A 12,500-nucleotide genomic window follows, 5' to 3' on the forward strand; every position below is an offset into this window, starting at 1 on the left:
ATATATATATATATATATATTATATATATGAATATATATGTATATATATATATATATATATGTATATATATATATATATATATATATATATATACATATATATATGTATATATATATACATATATATATATATATATATATATATATATATATATATATATATATATATATACACACACACACATATATATATATATATACATATATATATATATATATATATATATATATATATATATATATATGTATATATATATATATATATATGTGTGTGTGCATATATATATATATATATATATACATATATATATATATATATATATATATATATATGTATATATATATATATATATATATATATATATATATACTGTATATATTTATGTATATATATATATATATATGTATATATATATATATATATATATATATATATATATATATATATATATATATATATATATTCACTTTTTGAAAGATATATTCTATCTATTTTATTTTCTTTGAAAGAAATTTAAACTCCCAAATCCTATAATCTAAAAAAAATCATTCATTATATCATATTTTTCTCGTCTCTATTTTTCCAGGTTGGCCTCTGGAAACACGACCCCCCAACGAGAATAAGCCAATCCTGGACTCTGAGGTTCCAGCCAGTCTGGAACCAAATTAATTGGCCCTGGAAACAGAAATAAAAGGCACATATTAAAAAAATGACTTCCCATATAATAACTGCACTCCAGAACTTCATTGTGATCCAGAAACAGAAGAAGAAGAAGATTACCCAGAGAAATGTGGCCTAGAGTAACTGTGGTGTTTAGTTTGAAAATTACTAGCTGCGAAAGCCATTGAGAGCTGGATATATGTGGCGTAGCCTCTCAGGGAACTATTTATAAATTAAGGGTTCTAATTTATAATATATTGAGCCATAAAAAGGGTTCTTAATTCGTACGTTTACGAGAAACAGATTTAATTAAAAATCTCAAAAAGTACCGTAGGTCAAGTGTGTCGTGGTGCGAAGTAGCGCTCGGACCAAAATGTAAACAAAGTGGTATAGTCACGCATATTTGATTTCAATAACCATCATAAGTGTTTAAAAACCTGTTTAATAACTTTTAAAAGGTGTATAATATATTAAGAGAAAAAGTGGCTACACACTGGAAATAATTTCATATTGAAAAAGGTGAATTATATACGCCAAATAAGACAAAATAAATAAGTTTTCGTGGAAAAAAAAAATCGGGACAATTTTCCATCATGAGTTCGGATGACTTCAACGACGACGACGTATTTCTGTCGCCGTCAGCTGACGTTGGGCGTGACGTGTGCTTGGCTGCTGCGGGCGGCGCCACCCACGTCGTCAATGGTTCACGCCCATCCTCCGGGTATTATTCCAGACAGACGAGTGGGTATACGGCAAGCCAGGACACCCCGCCAACTTCTGCAGGTAAATCATAAATGAATTCATAATTATGGATTTCCCCTTATGTAATGTATAGCAAGTGTCTGGATACGTATGTCAATATATATATATATATATATATATATATATATATATATATATATATATATATATATATATATATATATATATATATATATATATATATCTTTCCGATCACGCCCACCTCTCCCAGTTCCCCGGGTTGGGGTAGAAGGAGTAGCCATACCCTGGGGAAAGGGAGTGCTTGGGCGTGTGCAGATCTATGTATATATATATATATATATATATATATATATATATATATATATATATATATATGCGTGTGTGTGTGTGTGTGTGTGTGTCTGTGTGTGTGGGTAAAGAAACAGATAGGAAGTTGGTAAGCAAATACACGAAAAGTTGGAAATTGCATGAAAAAAAAACACACATTGATAGATAGATAGATTGAGAGATGGGAGAGCAGATAGACAGAAAGAGATAGACATAAACAAGGTAATTTTCTCTCTCTCTCTCTCTCTCTCTCTCTCTCTCTCTCTCTCTCTCTCTCTCTCTCTCTCTATATTGATTCTGAGCAAGTACTGAACATTCACTGGCGATGCGTTGATGAATTCTTTTGCCATACATTTCATACACTTTTTAGAGATGTTAGTTCCGTCTATTGCTCGTTGAATATATCTCGTTCTTAAGGCTTGATCTTATATCATTTTCATCCCTGCAGTTTTCTTCATAATTTCTCCTCTCTGTAGCTACTTCCATGTTTCCTTACTGGTCAATTCTTCAGTTTGTCTTAGTTATTATTATTATTCTTAAGATATTTTATTTTTCCTTGTTTCCTTTCCTCACTGGGCCATTTTCCGTGTTGGAGCCCCTGGGCTTATAGCATCCTGCTTTTCCAACGAGGGTTGTAGCTTAGCAGGTAATAATAATAATATTATTATTACCTGCTAAGGTACAACCCTAGTTGGAAAAGCAGGCTCCTATAACCCCAGGGGCTCCAACAGGGGAAAAATAGCCCAGTGAGGAAAGGTGATAAGGAAAAATAAAATATTTTAAGAATAGTAACAACATTGAAATAAAAGTCTATATATTGTTAATTTATTCTCATCACTTATTTATTTCCTTATTTCCTTTCCTCACCGGGCTATTTTTCCCTGTTGGAGCCCTTGGGCTTATAGCTCCTTGCTTTTCCAACTGGGGTTGTAGCTTGACTAGTAATAATAATAATAATAATAATAATAATAATAAACTATAAAAACTTTAACAAAGCAAGAGGAAGAGAAACAGGATAGAATAGCGTCCCCGAGTGTACCCTCAAGCAAGAGAACTCTACCCCAAGACAGTGGAAGACCATGGTACAGAGGCCATGGCACTACCCAAGACTAGAGAACAATATTTTGATTTTGGAGTGTTCTTCTCCTAGAAGAACTGCTTACCATAGCTTAAGAGTCTCTTCTACCCTTAGCAAGAGGAAAGTGACCACTGAACAATTACAGTGATGTAGTTAACCCCTTGAGAGAAGAAGAATTGATTGGTAATCTCAGTGTTGTCAGGTGTGTGAGGACAGAGGAGAATGTGGAAAGAATAGTTCACATTTCGGTGTATGTGCAGGCAAAGGGAAAATGAACTGTAACCAGAGAGAAGGATCCAATTTAGTACTGCCATAACCCTCTACTGGTACTATCTCAATTGTGTCCTCTACTGTGCAGGCTAGCCATGCGGTTATCGATGACGTCACACCGCACCGCGGTCTGACTTACCAGCCTTTGTTTTCCGGTATTTACTATTTTACAGTTTGCTTACAAGGAAGCTAGTGTTCAATATTCCACTCTTTTCCTCCATTTCTACGTTAAATAGTTGTATTAGTATATTTTGGATGTCGAACCATAAATTTTAAAGACTTATCAAATTATTCAAGCACAAATCAGAAATAATTTGCGCGTGTTTCTATCTAATCATTTGATGAATGCAGCATTGCCTAAAAATGTAGTTATGACTAAGATTCAGATACTCTTTATGCTCTAAAAGTTATACTATCGTTGAGATAGAACTAGCGAGTTTTCCTGTAATGTTTATATTTAACGACCTAGGTCCTACCAACGTTAGTTTATGGAAATCTTTAAGCATAAGTGTGCATAATTCGATGATTGAAAATCCTGCATCACCGATCGCGTTGTTTGTGTCTTTGCTGATGCTCCACATCTCATGATACTAATAAGAAACAATTTATTTGATAATGGCTTTCAGCAAATTGACGGTGATTTTGTCCACTGCTCTTTGCTAAGGGAACTTATAAAGTAAAAGTGATCTGAAAACATCATATAAACTTGGAGAAACATAAATGTCAGTGGCTTTCAGCGTATGAATGGAAAATTAGCTGTACAATTGATATTAGAAACAATTACGAAATCGCTTCAATATTTCTGTAGCAAAGGATTATTTTTAGATAAGCATTGGGAAAAATAAGTCAATTTTATCTCTGGAGTTCCGTACGATACAAAGATGTTCAGAAATTAATAAGGGTTGAACTTACAAAATCAGGATGAAATCTTCAATTGCACGACACCCAGTAAAATTATTGATGGTAATTGGAAATAATTGTCTTTTTTTCATTCCAAATAGGATCGGCAGTTTCTTGTGAATCTTTGCCAATATTGTTAAAAATGGTAAAAAATTATATTTAATAAATAATTTTATTGATTTATAGAATGAATCAAGATGGGACTTGAACATTTCCTTACCTTTTTGTGATAAATGGAAGTCTGCAGCACCCAGCGTTGGATACAGTTAAATATAGTGCTAAATCTCATCTATTAGAGAAGGACAGTTACCTTATAAGGTCAAAATATAATACAAATCCCAATTGCAAAATAGATAACAGCTGGAACCTTTTGTTTTATTGATAATGATTCTCTCTCTCTCTCTCTCTCTCTCTCTCTCTCTCTCTCTCTCTCTCTCTCTCTCTCTCTCTCTCTCTCTCTCTCTCTCTCTCTCTCAAGATAAAGATAACAAATCGCTTCAAAGTGAACTAAGGCTATCTGCGATGAAATTTTGTTTGCCCGATGAATGCGACGGTGAAGGAAATGATGTTACAAAAAGTATAGGGGAAGTTGGAAATTGAACACCTGGATGATGCAAAATAGAAAGGAGGTCTAGACTGTTTCGCCGGTTTCATTGCCCTTAAGTTTCCCTAATGCACAAAAGGGGGGACAATTCGTGGACAGGTATAATTAGCTCAGCAAATAAGGAATTAGTGAAGCCATCAAAAGAATTTACTGATCCGATAAAGAATATTGAAAAAAAAATTATAAGTTATCATGGGGTAAAAGGACAAACATGGCAACAGAGTAGTAAAAAAATAGCATTAGATATTCCAAATAAAATGGGATTACCACTTTTAGTCACTCATTTTGTTCGTTGTCGAAATATTTTTAAAATAATAATATCAATTAAAAGAAATAACTTCTGCTAGGAAAATAACTATTGAAATTAGAGGATTGTAAAATGTAATAATCATGCTCACTTATTTCTATAGTGTGTTTGTACAACTTTATTTGAATAGATATTCTTAAAATTTAGTTTTGAGTCATTAGTAAAAGATTAGTGTGAAAATGTATCTAAATATGCATGCACGTTGCTTAGTTGTACATTTGGTGAGACAATACTTCCACAAAGGATTTGAATAATATTTGCTCTCTTCTGATATGCGACTTTTTAAACCATTTTCCTTAAAAACCTTCTCACAGGAAGTATTTTGTAACGAAATCTAGTCACCAAAATATCTTATATTATTTTTTTTCTGAAATAGAAATGTTATTTTCAACGGGATAATGAAGAAAACTGAACTTTTGCAAAGCAAGCTAATGCTGAATAGTACTCTTTCGCCGGCCACTGGTGTTCAGTGACGTCACAAAATTTACCCCCACTTAACGTTTACCCCTCTAATCCCCGCTAACCCCCAATTTACCTGCGCGTGGGTAGACCTGGTATTCTATAGACCTTGCTACTACCTATAATTATCCATGCACTGGTTTTCTTTTCCATTTTTCTCGTTTCTTTTTCATTTTCTCTATATACATTTCTCGGTCTTCATTCTCCTTTATCAAGTTTTCTTCCCATGCAATCTTTTAGCCATTCGTCTCTCTCACTTTTCTTAACTTTTCCATTTTTCTCGTTTCTTTTTCATTTTCTCTATATACATTTCTCGGTCTTCATTCTCCTTTATCAAGTTTTCTTCCCATGCAATCTTTTAGCCATTCGTCTCTCTCACTTTTCTTAACTTTTCCATTTTTCTCGTTTCTTTTTCATTTTCTCTATATACATTTCTCGGTCTTCATTCTCCTTTATCAAGTTTTCTTCCCATGCAATCTTTTAGCCATTCGTCTCTCTCACTTTTCTTAACTTTTCCATTTTTCTCGTTTCTTTTTCATTTTCTCTATATACATTTCTCGGTCTTCATTCTCCTTTATCAAGTTTTCTTCCCATGCAATCTTTTAGCCATTCGTCTCTCTCACTTTTCTTAACTTTTCCATTTTTCTCGTTTCTTTTTCATTTTCTCTATATACATTTCTCGGTCTTCATTCTCCTTTATCAAGTTTTCTTCCCATGCAATCTTTTAGCCATTCGTCTCTCTCACTTTTCTTAACTTTTCCATTTTTCTCGTTTCTTTTTCATTTTCTCTATATACATTTCTCGGTCTTCATTCTCCTTTATCAAGTTTTCTTCCCATGCAATCTTTTAGCCATTCGTCTCTCTCACTTTTCTTAACTTTTCCATTTTTCTCGTTTCTTTTTCATTTTCTCTATATACATTTCTCGGTCTTCATTCTCCTTTATCAAGTTTTCTTCCCATGCAATCTTTTAGCCATTCGTCTCTCTCACTTTTCTTAACTTTTCCATTTTTCTCGTTTCTTTTTCATTTTCTCTATATACATTTCTCGGTCTTCATTCTCCTTTATCAAGTTTTCTTCCCATGCAATCTTTTAGCCATTCGTCTCTCTCACTTTTCTTAACTTTTCCATTTTTCTCGTTTCTTTTTCATTTTCTCTATATACATTTCTCGGTCTTCATTCTCCTTTATCAAGTTTTCTTCCCATGCAATCTTTTAGCCATTCGTCTCTCTCACTTTTCTTAACTTTTCCATTTTTCTCGTTTCTTTTTCATTTTCTCTATATACATTTCTCGGTCTTCATTCTCCTTTATCAAGTTTTCTTCCCATGCAATCTTTTAGCCATTCGTCTCTCTCACTTTTCTTAACTTTTCCATTTTTCTCGTTTCTTTTTCATTTTCTCTATATACATTTCTCGGTCTTCATTCTCCTTTATCAAGTTTTCTTCCCATGCAATCTTTTAGCCATTCGTCTCTCTCACTTTTCTTAACTTTTCCATTTTTCTCGTTTCTTTTTCATTTTCTCTATATACATTTCTCGGTCTTCATTCTCCTTTATCAAGTTTTCTTCCCATGCAATCTTTTAGCCATTCGTCTCTCTCACTTTTCTTAACTTTTCCATTTTTCTCGTTTCTTTTTCATTTTCTCTATATACATTTCTCGGTCTTCATTCTCCTTTATCAAGTTTTCTTCCCATGCAATCTTTTAGCCATTCGTCTCTCTCACTTTTCTTAACTTTTCCATTTTTCTCGTTTCTTTTTCATTTTCTCTATATACATTTCTCGGTCTTCATTCTCCTTTATCAAGTTTTCTTCCCATGCAATCTTTTAGCCATTCGTCTCTCTCACTTTTCTTAACTTTTCCATTTTTCTCGTTTCTTTTTCATTTTCTCTATATACATTTCTCGGTCTTCATTCTCCTTTATCAAGTTTTCTTCCCATGCAATCTTTTAGCCATTCGTCTCTCTCACTTTTCTTAACTTTTCCATTTTTCTCGTTTCTTTTTCATTTTCTCTATATACATTTCTCGGTCTTCATTCTCCTTTATCAAGTTTTCTTCCCATGCAATCTTTTAGCCATTCGTCTCTCTCACTTTTCTTAACTTTTCCATTTTTCTCGTTTCTTTTTCATTTTCTCTATATACATTTCTCGGTCTTCATTCTCCTTTATCAAGTTTTCTTCCCATGCAATCTTTTAGCCATTCGTCTCTCTCACTTTTCTTAACTTTTCCATTTTTCTCGTTTCTTTTTCATTTTCTCTATATACATTTCTCGGTCTTCATTCTCCTTTATCAAGTTTTCTTCCCATGCAATCTTTTAGCCATTCGTCTCTCTCACTTTTCTTAACTTTTCCATTTTTCTCGTTTCTTTTTCATTTTCTCTATATACATTTCTCGGTCTTCATTCTCCTTTATCAAGTTTTCTTCCCATGCAATCTTTTAGCCATTCGTCTCTCTCACTTTTCTTAACTTTTCCATTTTTCTCGTTTCTTTTTCATTTTCTCTATATACATTTCTCGGTCTTCATTCTCCTTTATCAAGTTTTCTTCCCATGCAATCTTTTAGCCATTCGTCTCTCTCACTTTTCTTAACTTTTCCATTTTTCTCGTTTCTTTTTCATTTTCTCTATATACATTTCTCGGTCTTCATTCTCCTTTATCAAGTTTTCTTCCCATGCAATCTTTTAGCCATTCGTCTCTCTCACTTTTCTTAACTTTTCCATTTTTCTCGTTTCTTTTTCATTTTCTCTATATACATTTCTCGGTCTTCATTCTCCTTTATCAAGTTTTCTTCCCATGCAATCTTTTAGCCATTCGTCTCTCTCACTTTTCTTAACTTTTCCATTTTTCTCGTTTCTTTTTCATTTTCTCTATATACATTTCTCGGTCTTCATTCTCCTTTATCAAGTTTTCTTCCCATGCAATCTTTTAGCCATTCGTCTCTCTCACTTTTCTTAACTTTTCCATTTTTCTCGTTTCTTTTTCATTTTCTCTATATACATTTCTCGGTCTTCATTCTCCTTTATCAAGTTTTCTTCCCATGCAATCTTTTAGCCATTCGTCTCTCTCACTTTTCTTAACTTTTCCATTTTTCTCGTTTCTTTTTCATTTTCTCTATATACATTTCTCGGTCTTCATTCTCCTTTATCAAGTTTTCTTCCCATGCAATCTTTTAGCCATTCGTCTCTCTCACTTTTCTTAACTTTTCCATTTTTCTCGTTTCTTTTTCATTTTCTCTATATACATTTCTCGGTCTTCATTCTCCTTTATCAAGTTTTCTTCCCATGCAATCTTTTAGCCATTCGTCTCTCTCACTTTTCTTAACTTTTCCATTTTTCTCGTTTCTTTTTCATTTTCTCTATATACATTTCTCGGTCTTCATTCTCCTTTATCAAGTTTTCTTCCCATGCAATCTTTTAGCCATTCGTCTCTCTCACTTTTCTTAACTTTTCCATTTTTCTCGTTTCTTTTTCATTTTCTCTATATACATTTCTCGGTCTTCATTCTCCTTTATCAAGTTTTCTTCCCATGCAATCTTTTAGCCATTCGTCTCTCTCACTTTTCTTAACTTTTCCATTTTTCTCGTTTCTTTTTCATTTTCTCTATATACATTTCTCGGTCTTCATTCTCCTTTATCAAGTTTTCTTCCCATGCAATCTTTTAGCCATTCGTCTCTCTCACTTTTCTTAACTTTTCCATTTTTCTCGTTTCTTTTTCATTTTCTCTATATACATTTCTCGGTCTTCATTCTCCTTTATCAAGTTTTCTTCCCATGCAATCTTTTAGCCATTCGTCTCTCTCACTTTTCTTAACTTTTCCATTTTTCTCGTTTCTTTTTCATTTTCTCTATATACATTTCTCGGTCTTCATTCTCCTTTATCAAGTTTTCTTCCCATGCAATCTTTTAGCCATTCGTCTCTCTCACTTTTCTTAACTTTTCCATTTTTCTCGTTTCTTTTTCATTTTCTCTATATACATTTCTCGGTCTTCATTCTCCTTTATCAAGTTTTCTTCCCATGCAATCTTTTAGCCATTCGTCTCTCTCACTTTTCTTAACTTTTCCATTTTTCTCGTTTCTTTTTCATTTTCTCTATATACATTTCTCGGTCTTCATTCTCCTTTATCAAGTTTTCTTCCCATGCAATCTTTTAGCCATTCGTCTCTCTCACTTTTCTTAACTTTTCCATTTTTCTCGTTTCTTTTTCATTTTCTCTATATACATTTCTCGGTCTTCATTCTCCTTTATCAAGTTTTCTTCCCATGCAATCTTTTAGCCATTCGTCTCTCTCACTTTTCTTAACTTTTCCATTTTTCTCGTTTCTTTTTCATTTTCTCTATATACATTTCTCGGTCTTCATTCTCCTTTATCAAGTTTTCTTCCCATGCAATCTTTTAGCCATTCGTCTCTCTCACTTTTCTTAACTTTTCCATTTTTCTCGTTTCTTTTTCATTTTCTCTATATACATTTCTCGGTCTTCATTCTCCTTTATCAAGTTTTCTTCCCATGCAATCTTTTAGCCATTCGTCTCTCTCACTTTTCTTAACTTTTCCATTTTTCTCGTTTCTTTTTCATTTTCTCTATATACATTTCTCGGTCTTCATTCTCCTTTATCAAGTTTTCTTCCCATGCAATCTTTTAGCCATTCGTCTCTCTCACTTTTCTTAACTTTTCCATTTTTCTCGTTTCTTTTTCATTTTCTCTATATACATTTCTCGGTCTTCATTCTCCTTTATCAAGTTTTCTTCCCATGCAATCTTTTAGCCATTCGTCTCTCTCACTTTTCTTAACTTTTCCATTTTTCTCGTTTCTTTTTCATTTTCTCTATATACATTTCTCGGTCTTCATTCTCCTTTATCAAGTTTTCTTCCCATGCAATCTTTTAGCCATTCGTCTCTCTCACTTTTCTTAACTTTTCCATTTTTCTCGTTTCTTTTTCATTTTCTCTATATACATTTCTCGGTCTTCATTCTCCTTTATCAAGTTTTCTTCCCATGCAATCTTTTAGCCATTCGTCTCTCTCACTTTTCTTAACTTTTCCATTTTTCTCGTTTCTTTTTCATTTTCTCTATATACATTTCTCGGTCTTCATTCTCCTTTATCAAGTTTTCTTCCCATGCAATCTTTTAGCCATTCGTCTCTCTCACTTTTCTTAACTTTTCCATTTTTCTCGTTTCTTTTTCATTTTCTCTATATACATTTCTCGGTCTTCATTCTCCTTTATCAAGTTTTCTTCCCATGCAATCTTTTAGCCATTCGTCTCTCTCACTTTTCTTAACTTTTCCATTTTTCTCGTTTCTTTTTCATTTTCTCTATATACATTTCTCGGTCTTCATTCTCCTTTATCAAGTTTTCTTCCCATGCAATCTTTTAGCCATTCGTCTCTCTCACTTTTCTTAACTTTTCCATTTTTCTCGTTTCTTTTTCATTTTCTCTATATACATTTCTCGGTCTTCATTCTCCTTTATCAAGTTTTCTTCCCATGCAATCTTTTAGCCATTCGTCTCTCTCACTTTTCTTAACTTTTCCATTTTTCTCGTTTCTTTTTCATTTTCTCTATATACATTTCTCGGTCTTCATTCTCCTTTATCAAGTTTTCTTCCCATGCAATCTTTTAGCCATTCGTCTCTCTCACTTTTCTTAACTTTTCCATTTTTCTCGTTTCTTTTTCATTTTCTCTATATACATTTCTCGGTCTTCATTCTCCTTTATCAAGTTTTCTTCCCATGCAATCTTTTAGCCATTCGTCTCTCTCACTTTTCTTAACTTTTCCATTTTTCTCGTTTCTTTTTCATTTTCTCTATATACATTTCTCGGTCTTCATTCTCCTTTATCAAGTTTTCTTCCCATGCAATCTTTTAGCCATTCGTCTCTCTCACTTTTCTTAACTTTTCCATTTTTCTCGTTTCTTTTTCATTTTCTCTATATACATTTCTCGGTCTTCATTCTCCTTTATCAAGTTTTCTTCCCATGCAATCTTTTAGCCATTCGTCTCTCTCACTTTTCTTAACTTTTCCATTTTTCTCGTTTCTTTTTCATTTTCTCTATATACATTTCTCGGTCTTCATTCTCCTTTATCAAGTTTTCTTCCCATGCAATCTTTTAGCCATTCGTCTCTCTCACTTTTCTTAACTTTTCCATTTTTCTCGTTTCTTTTTCATTTTCTCTATATACATTTCTCGGTCTTCATTCTCCTTTATCAAGTTTTCTTCCCATGCAATCTTTTAGCCATTCGTCTCTCTCACTTTTCTTAACTTTTCCATTTTTCTCGTTTCTTTTTCATTTTCTCTATATACATTTCTCGGTCTTCATTCTCCTTTATCAAGTTTTCTTCCCATGCAATCTTTTAGCCATTCGTCTCTCTCACTTTTCTTAACTTTTCCATTTTTCTCGTTTCTTTTTCATTTTCTCTATATACATTTCTCGGTCTTCATTCTCCTTTATCAAGTTTTCTTCCCATGCAATCTTTTAGCCATTCGTCTCTCTCACTTTTCTTAACTTTTCCATTTTTCTCGTTTCTTTTTCATTTTCTCTATATACATTTCTCGGTCTTCATTCTCCTTTATCAAGTTTTCTTCCCATGCAATCTTTTAGCCATTCGTCTCTCTCACTTTTCTTAACTTTTCCATTTTTCTCGTTTCTTTTTCATTTTCTCTATATACATTTCTCGGTCTTCATTCTCCTTTATCAAGTTTTCTTCCCATGCAATCTTTTAGCCATTCGTCTCTCTCACTTTTCTTAACTTTTCCATTTTTCTCGTTTCTTTTTCATTTTCTCTATATACATTTCTCGGTCTTCATTCTCCTTTATCAAGTTTTCTTCCCATGCAATCTTTTAGCCATTCGTCTCTCTCACTTTTCTTAACTTTTCCATTTTTCTCGTTTCTTTTTCATTTTCTCTATATACATTTCTCGGTCTTCATTCTCCTTTATCAAGTTTTCTTCCCATGCAATCTTTTAGCCATTCGTCTCTCTCACTTTTCTTAACTTTTCCATTTTTCTCGTTTCTTTTTCATTTTCTCTATATACATTTCTCGGTCTTCATTCTCCTTTATCAAGTTTTCTTCCCATGCAATCTTTTAGCCATTCGTCTCTCTCACTTTTCTTAACTTTTCCATTTTTCTCGTTTCTTTTTCATTTTCTCTATATACATTTCTCGGTCTTCATTCTCCTTTATCAAGT

This window comes from Palaemon carinicauda, chromosome 25, assembly GCF_036898095.1.
Source record: "Palaemon carinicauda isolate YSFRI2023 chromosome 25, ASM3689809v2, whole genome shotgun sequence".
NCBI lineage: Eukaryota > Metazoa > Arthropoda > Malacostraca > Decapoda > Palaemonidae > Palaemon > Palaemon carinicauda.